The sequence below is a fragment of the Drosophila virilis genome, chromosome 5 (assembly GCF_030788295.1).
Source record: "Drosophila virilis strain 15010-1051.87 chromosome 5, Dvir_AGI_RSII-ME, whole genome shotgun sequence".
Classification (NCBI taxonomy): Eukaryota; Metazoa; Arthropoda; class Insecta; order Diptera; family Drosophilidae; genus Drosophila; species Drosophila virilis.
The window spans coordinates 15,534,467-15,551,555 of record NC_091547.1 but is presented as its reverse complement, the minus strand read 5'-3'; the positions used below and the strand labels follow the sequence as shown (position 1 = coordinate 15,551,555).

Genomic DNA, 17,089 nt, shown 5'->3' with positions numbered 1-17,089 from the left:
CAGACGTATTGTCTACGGCATTTGACAAAGTGTAGGCTATATATATGTATAGACATGTATAATGTACGTATGTGTGCGTATATGGTATATCTATATACATATATGTGGGGTGCAGAAGTGGAGAATAAACGTTCAAGTGTCAAAGTGACAGCTTTGAAATTGATTACAGCGACAATTGTTTGCTGGCCGCTGAGTAAATAAGGTTGCGATGGTTTTAAAGTGACATACTACTTATTTGAACGGCACTATATAGGCAATAATATATGGATATATATGAGTATATATAGAGTGGATATGGCCGAACATTCATATATATATATATAGCAGGGCCAACTCACACTCTATTTCCGAATGATTGACGGCGCACACGTGGTAACTGCGCTTATACGTGTCGAGCTATCAAATAATGAAAACACGGCTCGAGTACTTTAACATTTTCGAATAGAATATCATTTGTAAACAAAAGAATTTATTTGTTTATGGTTAGACACAGGCAAAAGTAAACGCATGCAGTAAATAAAATCATTGGATAATTTAATTCAGCGAGCGCTTTCATCTGCCTATTAACAACAGCATATTAGTTTTCTGATAATAATGTTTAAGGTTTCTTTAAATTACTGCGATTAGCAAATTATAACTAAAAGTTACTGCATTGGTGCAATATCAAATTACAAGAACATTGTTTGTATAATGGGATAAATGTGCTGTGGTTTCATATTTGTTTACATCAAATTGATTTGTCTCGCGAATCATTTGATTGTTTTTTCAGCTAAAGTCCGTATTGCGATCGAACGTTTCGAATAACAGCACGAATACAGAGACCTAACCCATTTCCAATGTGCTATATTGATAGAATTTTAATCGAACCCTAGGGATATGCCATTAATTCTGGGCGCATGCCTGCACGACGCGACGCCACAATTGAATTGGACAGAACGATATCTTTGCGGGCCTTGGCCATAGATAAATGTTGGTAAATCTCGGCGGGGCTATTGAGATACCCCTGTCAAATATTGGCAAATCGCGAAAAAAAAGCGTCACTAACGAACGTGGCTGGTGCACAAAAGCCGAGATTTATGGACAGCGACTGCATCGCACAACACTATGCAGCCCAACACAAGTTGACCAGTTGCCCAGTTTCAGCTCGAGCTGCGGCCACGTGGGTCGCTCACACCTGGAAAACGAGCTGGCGCTGCGGCTGGGGCTGGGGCTGAGGCCAAGCCCTGCAAATAAATTAAGTGCCATGTGAAAATATTTCACGCGTGCTAAGGTCCGCACTAAATATGCTTTGTACTTATGTATAGTTATAGTTGTTGTTGCTGCTGCTGTTGTTGTTGTTGTTGTTGTTGTTGTTGTTATTGTTATTGCTGCAGTATCCATGAGATACAAATCGGCATTGTCGTTGCGGTTCATTTATTCCGCAGCGTTTGACAAATGCAGCGCCAGGAAACGACAACGAACCATGGACTGATTTGAATACTATTTGGTCGATGTGGCGGCATTTGCATTTTTAAACGATTTTCCCATTTGGGTATTTGGATTTTGGGCTCGTTGAAATTATGTATGTAAATGTGTGCTGACGGCTTCAGTTGTCATGGGTTATCAACATTTGAACCCGCACTTAACGATAAGAGGAAGCCACAGTACACAACAGAGAGTCGCACACACACAAACACACAAACACACACGTACATGTACACACATGCAGATGCATGCATGTACAAACATGTTTCATATATGTATGTAAAATACATCTGTTGCCATGATTTCCGACCACGCCCCATACATAAGCTTAGCATACCACAGCCAGATGAAGTTCGCACAGAGAAAAATTCCACTTTGCTGCGGATAAAGTGCATTAATTTGTTTACAGATAAATATTTATTAATGGTTAAGCTAGCTTTATTGATTTAATTATAATATTCATCTGGGCAGCTCGAAAAAATTCGTAGATTTTTCACACAGGAAATAACCATAAAACCAACAGGTAAACCAGCCTTTGCTATAAGCACAACGATTGCAATTATCTTTTAACTTGTTGAGAATTGCAAGCGTCAAACCACGAACGAAGGCAATGCAAGCAATCTTTTTGTAAAAGGATTAAATATTTTTCAAACTTGAATAAATCTGTATTTGCCTTTGGTATACTGTGATATCAAACGTGGCGCCTAACCAAGACGTGACCAATAATATGAATGTGTACAAACAGTTCCGCCTTATGCCTGTTACAAACATTTGCACAACTGCAATATTTTATACCCATCTTCAATTGGATACAGGGTATAAAACTACATACCATAGCTATGAAAGCCTCAGTCAAGAGCGGAGAACACATCTGCCCAGTACAATGCATGAAAATTAATGTTCGCAATCTGTAAATTCCTGTAAAACGTAATTCAAACTCGACAAAACACACACACACACACATGGACGAACATGACACACAGATACACACGCTAAGCGACTAAACGGGCCTTCCTAGAGATGTGCAATTGCTTAGTTAGTTAATCAATTATATATTTCCTATAAGCGATCAATTAAGTCGATTATAAATTCAAGATAAATCTCTTATAAAAATTAGCTTGTAGTTGTTAGCATAGGCAGCAGTTGTAGTGTTTGCTGGTGTTATGCCAATCAAAAAATATCTGAAACATAAATAGATAAACTATTTACGATATTGCTAATTGCAATTCTAAAAGTCATTGGTCACTTGTTGAAAAATGACTTATCAGCAAGCCCAGTCATTGTATCTGCGATTAACTATCGATAGCCAACAATTGGTTTCGGCCCACTCAGCGCCAGCACAAGCCAGCCAATGAGTCCCATGGACTCCGCCAGCAGCATAAGGTAAAAATTGAATCTTAGATACATTCGTTTTCAAGTAAACTATGTAATTTCTAGTATGAAAGCATTTCAGATTTTGTATTAAATGGGGAAAGCTATCATTTCGGGGTATATTTATTTTGGTGTGAAAAATTTAATCTTGGATTAAAACCTTATGCTATTTTTGATTTCTTCTTTCTTTATATTAGTTCTGTATAGTTCTTTGCTTCATTATATATTATTATATATATTCATTTAAAAAAAAATTGGAAAGGGTATTTAACTCTCTACTGCCGAAACTCGTATATTTATGTTGGCTTTTATTAATTTTATTTCACAGTTTTGTTTTTATTGTATGCAATTTATTTGCTGCATGGCATATTTTTTGTGATTATTTTTTTTTTATTTTATTTTATATTATTTTTTTTTTTTTTTAATTAAAATTGTTGCCATGGAAATTGTGGAAGGAAACGGCGTTATTCTCTTCACCACCTTGCCCAGTTGCGGCAACTGCTGCAGTTGTTGCATGTTGCCTGTGTTGCTGGTTTACAAGACGACAACGCTTGTACGACATGCTTTTCTGCAACGCGCCAACGTTGCATGCCACCAGCCGGGCAGCCACTCAGATAGACAGCAAGGCGGACTGAGAGATGGGGAGACAGACCAGCCAACGAAATAAATGATCGACGATGTTGCAAAGTATTAAAGTCAGCGACACAATCTGCATATTAAACAAGAAGAAAAAAAAAAAAAACAAACTTTGGGCATATGAACATTGAATACCCTTGCAGATCAACTAAGGATTAATAACATATGTCAGATATATGATAAAAAGATAGTTGAAATTGGCTACGATGAGTGAATCGACTCCATACTCTAGGGTTGTGTTCCGCACCTGGTTTCCACATGAAATTATATGGTTCGGTTCAGGTATAAGTTTGGCTGTTATAAATATAAATAAATAGCTAAATTTGAGTTACAGCTTCAAACCGGTTCGGTCATAAGATAGTGTGCAGCCTTGGCCTATAAGTATGACGAACATAGTGAAATGATATAGTTGTGAGATCTGATTTTGCTATTGATTTATTCAGTGCGTTACATACTTTGCTTGAAAGGTGATAATATCCGCTGGAAAGGTAGTCAAGACAACAGCAACTGCAACTTGTTGCACAGTACATACACACACATTAGTGCATGTATGTAATAAAATTAATACACGCCTGACACACACTCGCCAGACGGGCTTGCAGGTGTTTGGCCCGGCCTAGAAAACCGGAAGGTGCCGGGCCAGGACTTTGTCCCAACAGCTGATTGGATTGGATGCGCGCAACTTCAGCCTGGCTCAAAACTAATGAAGCATTTCGATTGTGCCAATTCATTTTGCTATTCATTAAAGCTTGCAGTCAGCATTACGAACGGTTTCTGTATTCGCAATCGCGTTTGTAATCACATTCGTATTTTATATGCATTTTTTGAACTTTTGCCACAACTTCCGCTGCGAACAAAACCGAGTAAAAAACCGCCGTACTGGCAAATTCAAATTAAATGTTGCATATGTTAAATACATACACATTCACTTACTGCATATGTATGTGTGCAACTCCCTGCCCCTTGCAATCACCCGACCTTAGATACTGTGCGAGCGATCCATTACATATATTATATTTATATAAGAGACAATAAATTTGTATTTTGAAATTTGTTTAAATCATGACTAATGCTTGAGTCATGCAGCTTTATAATTGTTTTCATTACTTATATACAAGAATTTATTACTATAGGATAGGACTAAGAATCTGGGCAAAAGCTTTGTCTTCTCAGCACAGATCAGGTCTTCTTCAACAGAAGTTTCGACCTCCCTGACGAAGGGAGTTTGAGCAACTTTTGCTTGGGCTGGTGATTGGGTTGGTAAAAGAACTGGCATTCTTCCGCCTGATAGTCCGACGTCTTATTTTGACGTCACGTTGAAAACCGAACATTACAAATTGTTCTTATTTGCGGTAGACTTTTGCAACAACTCGTCTCTGTGCTCAGTTCTGTGCAGAAAGTAAGCTTATTTCTGTAGGAATCTATTAATAAGACTTATATGTTTTTGTAGTAGATAAAAATAATACAGAAACACCATAAAAAGTCGGTGAAGCAACAAGAAATTACGCCTAATAAGTCGAGTGGGCATTTAATTGGAAAGCTTCTAATTCGTAGGCCATTTTTATATAAATCAGTTAGCTACGGTTGGCAAACTATGATTCGGTGAGTGAATACTTGTGGCTACAAATAGTCATTTACGAGAGACAAGTCGCAAGTAAATGACTCAAGCCGAATGGTATTTACAGTTGGCTGATGACGCTGCGGGCATCGGCAATCAATGCACGGATGTATTTGCAAATATGTGCGCCCAGATAGAGATACAGATACAGATACAGATACATGCTGACGCTTCGTTACAATTCCCAAATACTTTTCAATAGAATGTCAGCGGTAAAAATTGCTGAATCGCGGGGCGACGGACGCATTTGGTTTGTTTTGTCATGCTCTTTTTAAAAGTGTATCTCTAAGTATCTCTATCTGCATCTGTATTTGTATTTGCATCTATAGCTGTATGCGTGTGTGTGTGTGCCTTTTGTAATGTAATTGAACTAAATGCGGCGGCTGCGTGTGACATTTTTCTGCTGCGGCTGCCGATTGTCGATTGCCGGCTTCTTCTCTGGCAAGCCATAGAAAAACGTCAAGCGATGCAGCTGATGAGCATGTGAGTGCCTACACACGTATGCACATATACATGCATCTCAATCTCAATCTGTATCTGTAGCTGTATCTGTATCTGTATCTGTTCTTCGAGCTGATATCTAGCAGAGCGTCGCCGACGCGTCGTCGTCGCCTTGCGGCCAATCTAGCGCGACCATTGATGAAAGCTGAAAGCGACCCGGGCCGTTGGTCATTGAACTAGCCGTGCTGACTGCCAGTCGCTGCTTTGATTTTTCTCAAAACTAAAATATTTAAGTAGTTCGACAACAACAATCTCAATAAGAACAACAACAGCCACAACAACAACAGGAGCAGCAGCAGCAGCAGCAGCAGCAGCGACAACAATGGGACGTCAAATGACTTTCCCGCTTATCTGCTGTTAATTGTTTGGGTCTTTCTTGATTCCGTTTGCTCGAGCAAAAGGCCAAAATGAAATGCTTGCGAGTTGGGTTGGGTTCATTTCATGTCGGTTGTGCATACATATCTAGTATTTTGGGAGCCGTCTCTGCCTGAAATGTAGTCCGTTCTGCGGGTTTCTTAAAAAACTTGGCAGCGTTGCGTTTGAAGTGTCAATTTTGAAATGTGATTCGTTTTCAACGTAATTTCACTGATTTCAGTTTCTCTTGTTGGCAAATGCACAAAAATGCTTTTTCCCATTTTCCGTATTTTAGGCCACATAACGAAGGCATACAAAAAAGTCAGCCAAGTCAGCCGAGCTACCACAGAACCTTATTGCCACAATGAGAAAGCAAACAACAATGCAATGCAACCATTTGTGGCATTACCAACAAATACAAAATGAATGGGGTTATGATTTATTTACCCATTCCACGGGCGTTATTATTATTTATTGTAATTATTATTTATTGTAAGCGTTATCTATACTATATATCATTTTTTTTTTTTTGGGTTAAATCACATTTCATTAAACTATTCCACGGCTTGCCGAGTTGAGTGTGTGTTTCCCTGGCCATATAAATTATTTAGCGTGTGTATGCCACGGCCCAGTATTTAGAATTCATTTCAAAACTGAAAACAGAATTCATTGTTGTATCCGTACATTCACTTACTTTTTGTGTACTGTACCCTACACTTGCATGTTGGGCATATTCGTTTACCAATATGCGCATAAAACCAAATGTCATGCCTTGATTATTGTTAAGATCATGGTTCCAAATCAATTTGCTGACTTAGTGTTTTGCAGACTATAGTGTATAGTGTCTAATTTTAAATCGATGAATGAGAACTGCAGGGAACACAATAAGTGCTTCAGTCCAATGTAAAATGGGTGTCCAACGGCTGACAAATCATTTCCATGCGCCTCACCTCCTGATTTCAATTGCGTATGCAGACCCACTTGGTCAGTTTCTGAATACAAATCTAGGCGTTTAACATAAAGAAATGAAGACAGGCAAAACATGGGACATATCGGAGCTGGGGGCTACCTTTATCTATTATACAGCGTGGTGCATTGTGTTTATGGTAAATGAGTGGAATTTGTAATCGATTCTATGCGTTGCCTGCCCAGTCCAAGGTGTTCTATATGCGTGTCGAATGCTTGCTTTATATTATTTTATTACATCGACTTGGCCAGCTATTTTTGTGCACAATTAAAATTCAATTCAATGCAATTGCAGTGCCATAAAACTGAACCAAATGTGCACCATAAAATGCACATTAGTTTATAGAAAATCCCATTGCATATAGAGAATCGAGTATGCGTAACCGGTGCAAAGACCGAATTGGGACCTAAAATTGGAATTGGAATTGGAACTGGGATTGGGAATGTAGAAAGGTTTTCTACTTAGTACAATTTGTATTCTAGAGCTGAAACCGTTTGCCGCTTATTAAAGGCAGAGAGCATTACCTGAATTCGTTTCAGTTATTTTGAATTTGTAACGGCCGACGATTGAGGTCGAAAGGGGTATTTCTTTGAAAGAAAGTCTCGCATTTTATCGGCAATAGAAATGTTTGTGCTAATTGTCAAATTGATTAAGCCCATTATCACCAATTGTCATATATGATGATACGTCAATCAGTATATGAGTTTAATGGCCCATGCCCGGCAAGATGGTCATAAGCGTGTAACTATTAGATCTATATGATTTATGGCGGTCAAACTTTCCAAATTTAACACGTACTCGTACCGACAGTTATGTATTTATTTGTGTATCGTACTCATGACAGTAGTTAGCTAACTCAATTATGTGTAACTCATAATAACTTTGGCTGGGGGCAGCAAATGTGTACACTTGTGGGTTTTCACTTTCACAATGGCCGGCAAACTGAGTGGCATAGATACACATGCTCATAATAGATACTTATTTAGGTACATAGATACTGAGAGATACTGAGATACATGCGGCGGCTGCTCGACTTTCAGGCGTCACATGAGCAATTGAGTGTTGTCATAATAAGCATAAGCAACAACGGTCGCGCACAACAATAACAACAATAGCAACAATAGCAACAATAACAACAATAACAACAGCAGCAGCAACAACAACAACAACAACTATTGACAGTTATAGATACAGACAAAAGTATCTGTATCTGCAGCTGTCAACCAATCGATGCCGTCTGCGGTTCATTGGCTTCTGCTTTCGGCTAACTTGTCTGCTGGCATTCAATAATAACAATACCCATAATATCTGGCAGATGTCTATAACAGTTTCGAAGAGAGTAAAACAATCCAGTTGTGTATCCACTTAACACAGCGTGTCTATGAGCCAAAAGAATATTTACTTCATGCTGGTTATTAATCACTCTTCTATGTGTTTGCTTGTCTGTGACGTTGCAAGCATTGCCAGGGGCGTGAAAGTCATAATAATTTACCAGCAAAGCTGGCTTAGCACAGACCCCAACACAGACACAGAGTGTCTGTTAACTCCTTTCGTCATAACAATTAATATTGGGCCCACAAATGCCACAGCACGTGCGCCTGCGCCTGCGCCTCGGCTCGCATTCCTGGCAAGCCAATAAATTCATGAAATATTTTCGAGTATGGCCATAAATTTGACTTTACATCAATTCAAATTGTTGATACCTCAGCGTGGTCAAAGAATACAAGACTTGATTAGTTGCCGCACACGCGCCCATTTGAATTCATTTTATGTATTTACCCCAGATTCAGTCCACACACACACACACAGACACATAGCTAGATCGGTTCCGTTTATTTTTCTATATATGTCTATATATATATATATATATATATATAAATGTATGTCTGCGTAAGAATGGCTTAGCTCGATCACCTAAAATCGAACGCAACGGAATTTAAATGCATTAATTTACATTTTGGGACTACGTAATTGGACACAAAGTATGTAAATTGAATTTCAAAATTTGAATATGAGCACAAAGTACGTTATTTACGAATACTCTGCAGCTCGCGCAACTAATCTAAATCTATTCTTCCAATTATTAAACCTTAAAAGGTTAATATCGGAATCCCAATGCACAGTTGGCCGAGTGATTGGGTCTGCCTTAGAATTTGTTTCCATCCGACTGATTATAAAAGGGGACATCCAGAGGGTGGGGTAACTGTTGCCTATATACTTATTCATCTAAGCTTGTAAAAAAAAATGGTTGACTTTGCTAACAAAAACTAACATATTTTTCAAAACGAAAATGTACACAAGATAATTTAAGTAATCTTTCTTCCGGATTACAGTTGAAGGTGTCCGGACCTAAGCCGGTTCGTTGCCAAGCCGATTTGCAGCCTTGATGATGGATATGGATACCGAAAAGGCTTCAACAGCTTACCATGTAGCAACTCTTATATGGATATAATATTTTCTAACTGAATGTCAGGTTCATAGAACCCTTATCTTCAATAAAAGGGTTTGGACTGGACCCACAGGTAAGATTTACAGCAAAAATATCATTTATCAAACTTGAGCATAACATATATGGTCATTATTTATTATTTGAGCTTCTATTTGCTTTGCAGCATTTAGAGTTAATTTAAGCTTTTCCAATTATAGTTACAAGAAAACTTTTTGTGTATGACTTTTTGACTATATATTGTGCCCAGGTTGGCTAAACCAGGCCAATGGCTACGGTGGCTGCAGCTGTGTTGTCCAACTTGAAATCAGTGTCGAAGCAGCGTTAAGCAATTAGAATAAATTAAGTAAGCCAACTTTATCGGCGATACAAATGCAGGTGAAATCAAGGCGAGGAGCAGTAGAAGGAGAAGGAGAAGGAGAAGGTGCCGTCGATCCGGCATACCGGAATGTAAATTTGTCGCTACAAATGAAGCCAAAGGGGCAGAGACTGGGCAGATCGCAGATGAATCTGAATTCGAATCGAGCGAACGAATTCGGACCGTTGAATCTAAATTGAGGTTTAATTTTCATTGTCTGCGTGCTGTTAGAAAAACCTGTTCTGATTTGTAGAGCTGTTCCGCCCGATCTACCGATCGCCCGATCGCCCGCTCCCCGACCCAAATCGCCTCCATAGTAGTTGTCTTTATTGCTGGCCGCTCTCGTGGTCACTTTTGTTGACTTAATTTATTGATTAGTATTTGTTGTTGCACATGTGTGTGTGTGTGTGAGTGTGGCTGGGACTGTTGTTTTTCGGCTTTTATTATTTTTTAGCAGTTGATTTGCTTTTTATGTAAAATTATTTTGTTCATGCATTCTTTCCAAAAAGACACCTGACTCTGGTGCGAGATTAACCGGTTCGTGCCTGGGCCTGGGCCTGGCCATTCAAATTACAACAGCTGTTTCCCCCACTCGCTTGATTAGCCCCAAAGATGCGGCTTAGATAGAGCTAATGAGATTATATACTGTCGCTCTTAGTTAGTTAACACAGAGTTCGTTTTGTGGCCAGTGGATTCCAGTTGTGATTCCCAGTGAACCAACGATGACTGCTATACGTTCGAGCAAATGGAGTCGCGATAATTTTGTTAGGAAATTGCCGTTAAAATTCATAAAACTCATGATATATGATCGCTGCCCAACTGCGGGCATAGTTTTGCCTGGGCAGGCAGGCCAATTAATTTTATATGGTTCATAAAATTGCATAATGCCTCGATGGCTGACATTAGACATTTAATTTGCCCTCACCTGCTGGCGTATACGACAAACCACAAGTAGTTATGTTTTTTGGCATCTTTGTTTTCTTTTTAATTTTAGTTGTTGAGATTTTATTCAACATTTTAATTGCTGCTGCTCTTTGCAACATAATAATAAATCTTGAAGCACTTAAGAAATCAAATTTAAAAAATAAATAGAAAAACAAACGTTCTTTAGAGAAAATGCAATACGTAGCGCACGACTAGAAGCAACGCCCACATTTTCACATTAACGGGTGGAAAATCAAAATGCAGAACACAGAAAATGTCGCTGTTTTACAAAGTGCTTAATTTATTTATAAAAGCTTTACTCACCTCAAACATGCCAGAGGTAAAAATACTCTGCTCGTAAACTGGAATTTTATAGAACCAGGAAACGCTCGCAGTATTTCTTAATATTTGCGCCACTTCTCGAATTCATGAGATGCGTCCAAAATGTTTTCATTTCGAAAATCTTTTTTTTTCTTCTGTCAGGCACACATATTTTTTTATTTTTTTTTTCGCGGATAATTCTTTGTGTTGTTTGCTCGAAAATTTATTATCGTAGATTAGTTTTGATATTTCGTTAGAGCACAAATTTTCAGTTGTTCTTTTGGTTGTTTCAGTTTTAGTTGCGGGTGTTTTATGTTTTCATTGTTTTTTAAGCTGCCTTGGATTTTCACAATTTAAATTTGGGCTCTGTGCATTGTTGTCTTGACAGAACGTGGCATCATTTGGCAGCAATTTGCTAAGAATTTGTCATAATATTTGCATATACAAGGCAGAATGTTAAAAAAGCTGAAAAAAGTTCACTCTAAATGCGTATTGTTTTGTGTACCACAACACAATTTAATAATATTCAGGGCAACATTGGAATACTCTGAAAAGTATGCTAGAATTTTTCAGATTATGACCAGCATTCTGTTCTCTGCCTTCTTCTGAAGAATTATTCTATAGCAGCGTTAGTCTTTTCACAAAATGTACTGTAATTTGTTATAATTTGTTTTTAAATTTTCACACCCACTGGTTTAGTAAGCACTCAGTTCCTGTGCCAACTTGGCAGCCCCTAAGAGCTAAGGCGACTGAATGATATGCCGTCCCGTGTCCAGGCACGAAGTCTCTCGACTCCCTTCAACAACTGAGTTTCCAGATACACACCCACACACACACACACGCACTGTTGGCATGTGCAATATAATTTTTATTCGCAAAAAAAAGAAACAATGTTTTCATTGTTCATACAGTACGAGTAGACACTGTACTAGCACCTGCCCTCACGGCTGGCCCGACGCATGCGCCTTGATCTGCCATTTAAGTATTTGCATTTATTGTGTGTGTATGCCTGTGTGTATATGTGTGTGTGTCTGTGTGTGTGTGTGTGTGTGTGTGTGTGTGTGTGTGTGTATGAGTGCTTTGTTGCAGTACAGAAATTTCCGCATATCATGTTAATCGCCCAAATACACGCAATTGTTTTGCTGGCTTCTGGTCGTGGCGCCTAAAAGTATGTCGCATTTATTTCTATTTGGCGTAGCTCGTAATTCAGCTTGATTCTGTCGCCCGGTCGCTGGTCGGTTTCCTCAAATTCAGGTCCGATTGTTTTTGGCAGCGTCGAGCCCATAAATGTCTCCCAATTCGCTCGCTCTCTCTGTCTCTCTCGCTCTCTCGTACAGGCGTTTGTCTCTGCAGGATCCCGCAAAAAGCACAGCCGGACAGGAATGACGTTATTGCCTGTAATTAATTTTAGTTGGCATACATTTACGAGTAGCCAGCAAAACGCATTTGAATTTATTTCGTTTGTTTTGCATATTTTGCGGCACTTTGGTGCCGAATCGGCTGAGGAGTTGGAGTTCCTTTCAACCTTGTTGGAGTTGTTGACCCTGTGCCAAGTTGTGTTGTGTTCTGCGACAGTTCCGAATCGGTTGATAGATTGTGCCCCAAAACAGGCTATACAAGATCGTCTATCAAAAGCGAAGTCTTAAGGAAGAGTCGCAGGGATTGATTCTTACAAATCTTCAGCGCGAGCTTGTGTCTGCTGTCACCTGCCAGCTCGCAATTGGACTTGACTCGGGCTTTCAATAACGCCAAATTGCCTTAATTAGTTTAATTAGTGCGTGGCATATAAAATAGTATGTAATGTGCCACGTGGCGGTGCTGCAGAGAGCTGCAAATTGGAGACGCTGCGCCCCTAATGACCACAGCGAAGGCATCACCCGGCAAATGACGGTAATTAAATGTAGCTCCAAGCCGAGCTACTGCTCCACTCAATGCCATATAATTTTGGCTCTAAATGCACAGACGAATCCTGCGAGGCCAAACAAAATGCCAGGATTAGCATAATTTTTGGTCATGCAAAATGAAAATAAAACTTGGACAAATAAGCAAATTTCCTACGCACACACACACTCACACTTACACACACCTGTGGATGGTGGGGGGAGTGGACAAGAGCTGACGCAGCTCCGCTGGGAAATTCACTAAAGTGTTGGCAATATATGAGACCACGTTGCGTATACGCAGCGTTGTCCTGGCCAGGCTGATGCCAGAGCTCTAGCCGAGCATTCATTTTGTTTAGTCGATGACAGTTATGGCTGCCCAATGACACACTTACATATTTGCCTATTTGCATTGGGCTTTGCTTTTGTTGGATTCCTGCCCGGGCGTCGTTGTGCGGCTTCCAAATATCCTGTGACATAATCAGGCGATACGATGGCATTTGCTGGCATTGTTGGCATTGTTGGAGCTATTGTTGATTGGTTCCCCGATGTTGCCATGGCGGGCTGCCAAAGTGGGCCCAGCTCGCAATTAAAACATTAAATGAGATAGCAACCACATAAACGAGAAATGCAAGAGAAACTGTGTGTCATGTCCCAAATTAATTAAGCAAAGGATGTGCCACACACACACACATACACACCCGCCGCTGGGTGCGGGCTGGAGGAGCAGCCAAGTGTTTGCTATGCTCGACTATGTACGCATCATTTAATTACGTTAATTGGCAGCGCGTCGCGTTGACTGTGTGTGTGTGTGTGTGTGTGTGTGTGTGTGTGTGTGTGTGTGTGTGTGTGTCCTAAGGATAGGGGTGAATTGTTGTGCGAGTGGTGGGTCGTGTGTGTGACGGGATGACGTTTGCCCTGCAACATACACACAATTTAACACCCGACTACCAAAACTTATGACAATTGTTTTATTGGGCATTACCTGGCTTTGTCCGGTTCAAGTTTTTTCCTTAAGATATTATGCATCTTACGATCGGAAGATACGTGCACCGTCTACTACTAGGCTTTCGATCCTCATCATTCAAATTTCAGAATTGAACATTTCAGTTGAACATTTTGTAAAATATATTCTTTTATTTTTTCAAGTTGAGCCAAGTTCTTTTTGTGATTCCTTTTCCTATTTGTAAAGCTCAAAGCACATCTATTTATTTCTTTTCTCACGAAGTGCATGTTTTGGATATTTATGTATATCAGATTTATATGTCTAAATACACAACTACTATTGCCATATTGTCAGTTTAATTTGTCTTAAATATTAAAGTTCTTAACTTTATAAATAAATGAGCATAAATATATTTTTGTTCGAGCTGCTGTTGCACTTGAAATGGAAAATGTCTGCCATTTTGTAGCGCCACAGATTCCCAGCCACACATTTATGTGTATGCGAAGAAGCCCATATATACCATATATTTTGATACATTTAGAAAATGGCTTCTCGCATCCCTCGCAAAATCGTGATGCTCAGATTTGCGACATGCGCAGCATCCACCATATCAGCATCATCCCCCATTCATTAGCTGGGGCGCTGAGGGCGTGCCATGGGCTGCACTCCAACCACATAACTCAGGGCTTGGGCAATGGTGTCTTCAATGCCTACAGTCGGCCAGCAGGCGGCCATTAAATGCCTAGAATTATGGCAACTGGCAAGCCAAGGCGACGCACAAATTCTTGTGCCGCAACACGCAGACAATAAGTTTTGGGGCCCTGCCCCAGCCCCTGCTACTGTCCCTGTGCCCATTGCCTGGGCGACAGTGCCAGCCGCCCACCTAAGAATCGTTGAGTTTAACATTTCTAATTTATTGATGTTTCCGCCGTTGGGAAAGTTCTTGTCGCATTGGTGGCCAACTGCCAAATGTCTCGGTAAAACTAACTCAAATTTATGATGATTAAGAAAAATCACAAAATACTTAAGCAATCTATAGATAGTACAAAGCTACATACTTATGAATATACGAAACGCCCCGACTGTGGGTGTGAGTCGCTTGTTTTCATTCTCATAATTTGTTTGCTGTTTCAAAAATAGACAAACCCAGCCAGCCAGACAAACAAGAACAACACAAACCACAGCAACAATGGCAAACACGTCAGCAATAACAACTGTTTGGAGGCCATGATTTGTGTTGATCATTTTTTACCATCGGTAGGACGCTCTATAATTGCAAGGCAGATCTTAAGAGTCATATATCTTGCATCTATACATATATATATAAAGCTGACTGACTCATTGACTAATTGATGAGAAAATGATAGAAAATGCTTGGGTGAAAATTGTTTGTTTGCAGACAAATAAAATTTTTATAAAAATGAAGGCCCAAGATTGAGGTGAAGAAAGTTTAAGTTGAATTCGACATCAGGCTTATTCTAAAAGTTTTATATTCAAATGTTTCACAGATTTTTTAAATAGAAAGAGGAATGATTTTCATCATCCGGTTGCAACTTTGATGATTTATGATTTACTTAAACAAAAAGAAAAGTTGTCTTTTAATTGATTTGGTCTCGAACGAGTTCACGAGTTTCAGCTCAGTGCTTGATTTTGTAAGTTTTGAGGAATTAAGTAACAGGGAAAAAACATTAAGTGAAATAAAATAGAAAATCGATATGGCAAACAAAAGGCAAAGGCAAAGCAACAGCAAACAGTTTATTAACTTATGTGGCCGTAAAGTAGGTTTATGGGTAGAGAAACACAAACACGCCAAATGAGTGTAGATAAACTTTAACTACCCTAGACCCGAATGCAGCACGAGCAAATAAAATGAGCCAAAACAAAAGCCAAACAATGGCTCCAAATGGAGTTGGCCTTTCAACAGTTGCCACTCGCAGCTCCCCTCCGCTTCACTCTGCCCCGCTCACCTGAGCTCAGGTCTCGGCTTGAACATCCATAAAATGACAGTCGGCGTTGGGTTCAGTTTTAGTTTTATGCGATTGCTTTTGTTTTCTTTTAAACGTGCGTTAATTTATTTGCCAAACTCATTAAAAAAACACAAGTTTTATGGCGACCTGTGTATACCCCCAGTCTTCAATTAATAGCTTCCAATATTATTGACACTTATTTGTACAAATAAAAAATATATAAATTTTATTATAACTGCCGGTTACGGTTCTGGCCAAATGACGAATTGTAGCTTTCGCTTGTTATAAAATTATATATATGACAAATTTGAAATTTTAAGTATATTACAAACATTTTATATTAGTGATAGGAGCTAAATAGGGTATTTGGTAGTTGTACTATACGACAAACAAAATTCATTAACTAACAACTACAATTAGTCTAGCACCAACAATATTGCAGATACAGTCCAACCGTATGATAAAAATATATTATTTATAATTATATTATATTGCTCGAGTTGTAGATTATCAGGAAGCCCCATGTGCATTACAACTGCGTGGCCAGCCTTATTGATATAAAGTCATAGAAGTAATATAAAAAACTGTATAATTGGGCCTTCAAACATAATACAAGTTTTTAAATGTAGCAGTTGGTTACAATATACTCGATCACAGTCTCATAACAACTTAAACAAGCTTTGTTAAGGATCGTATTGGCAACATATTTGTCGCTCGATCTTTAAACGAGTTCATCAATTGTCACATTCCAAATTTGCATATTATATATTTGGACTATTTAGCCCCACTATTTGGGCTTCTGGCTTTAAGAAAGCCGAACATAATTTCGACATCAAGACGAACTTTGCCATTGTTTTGCATTCTTAAGTAGCCCAGAATATGGTTATATATGGATCGAAGTAAGAGATTGGCGTTGCGGCATCGGAAGCTCTGTCTATGTCATAATTATTTATTTAAATGCATATTACGTGTATATTGTCAGCCAAATATATAAATTGCATGACGCCAACGCCTTTGGGGACTGGGCTGAAGCAGTTGTGTCAGGCCCCGGCCAGACCCGAGCACCAGTCCAATTGAACCCAAATGCACGGCGACCCAGGGCAGAAGTTGACATAGTTTCACCTGGCGCCCGCTTCCAACCGACTGCGGGCACTCGAAGAGCTTCGTTTGGCTTTCCTTTGCATGTTTACTGTGCATTCGGCGGGACGATAACCACGACGACAACAACAACAACAATTGCTCGCTGTTGTCAACGCATATCCATTTTGGGGCTGCATCTAGCGACAGCCATCCCCTGGCGCTGCTCCGCGCTTGTTTGGGCCAACCAAATAGCAAC

General features: G+C 39.5%; 2 long non-coding RNA genes across 2 annotated transcripts in view; one reads left to right on the top strand and one right to left on the bottom strand.

The window, feature by feature from the left end:
* LOC116651093 (uncharacterized) overlaps positions 1-17,089 on the top strand; it is a 61,629-nt gene that overhangs the window by 36,601 nt on the left and 7,939 nt on the right. The window contains exon 2 of the long non-coding RNA XR_004304116.2: positions 9,245-9,433. This is a non-coding gene — a long non-coding RNA (uncharacterized lncRNA). The remainder of the gene's footprint in view (positions 1-9,244; positions 9,434-17,089) is intronic.
* Positions 2,959-4,201, bottom strand: LOC26530703 (uncharacterized). The gene is made up of 3 exons (XR_001450272.3): positions 3,927-4,201; positions 3,719-3,846; positions 2,959-3,544 (listed from the first exon to the last, which is right to left on the bottom strand). It is a non-coding gene; the product is annotated as an uncharacterized lncRNA (long non-coding RNA).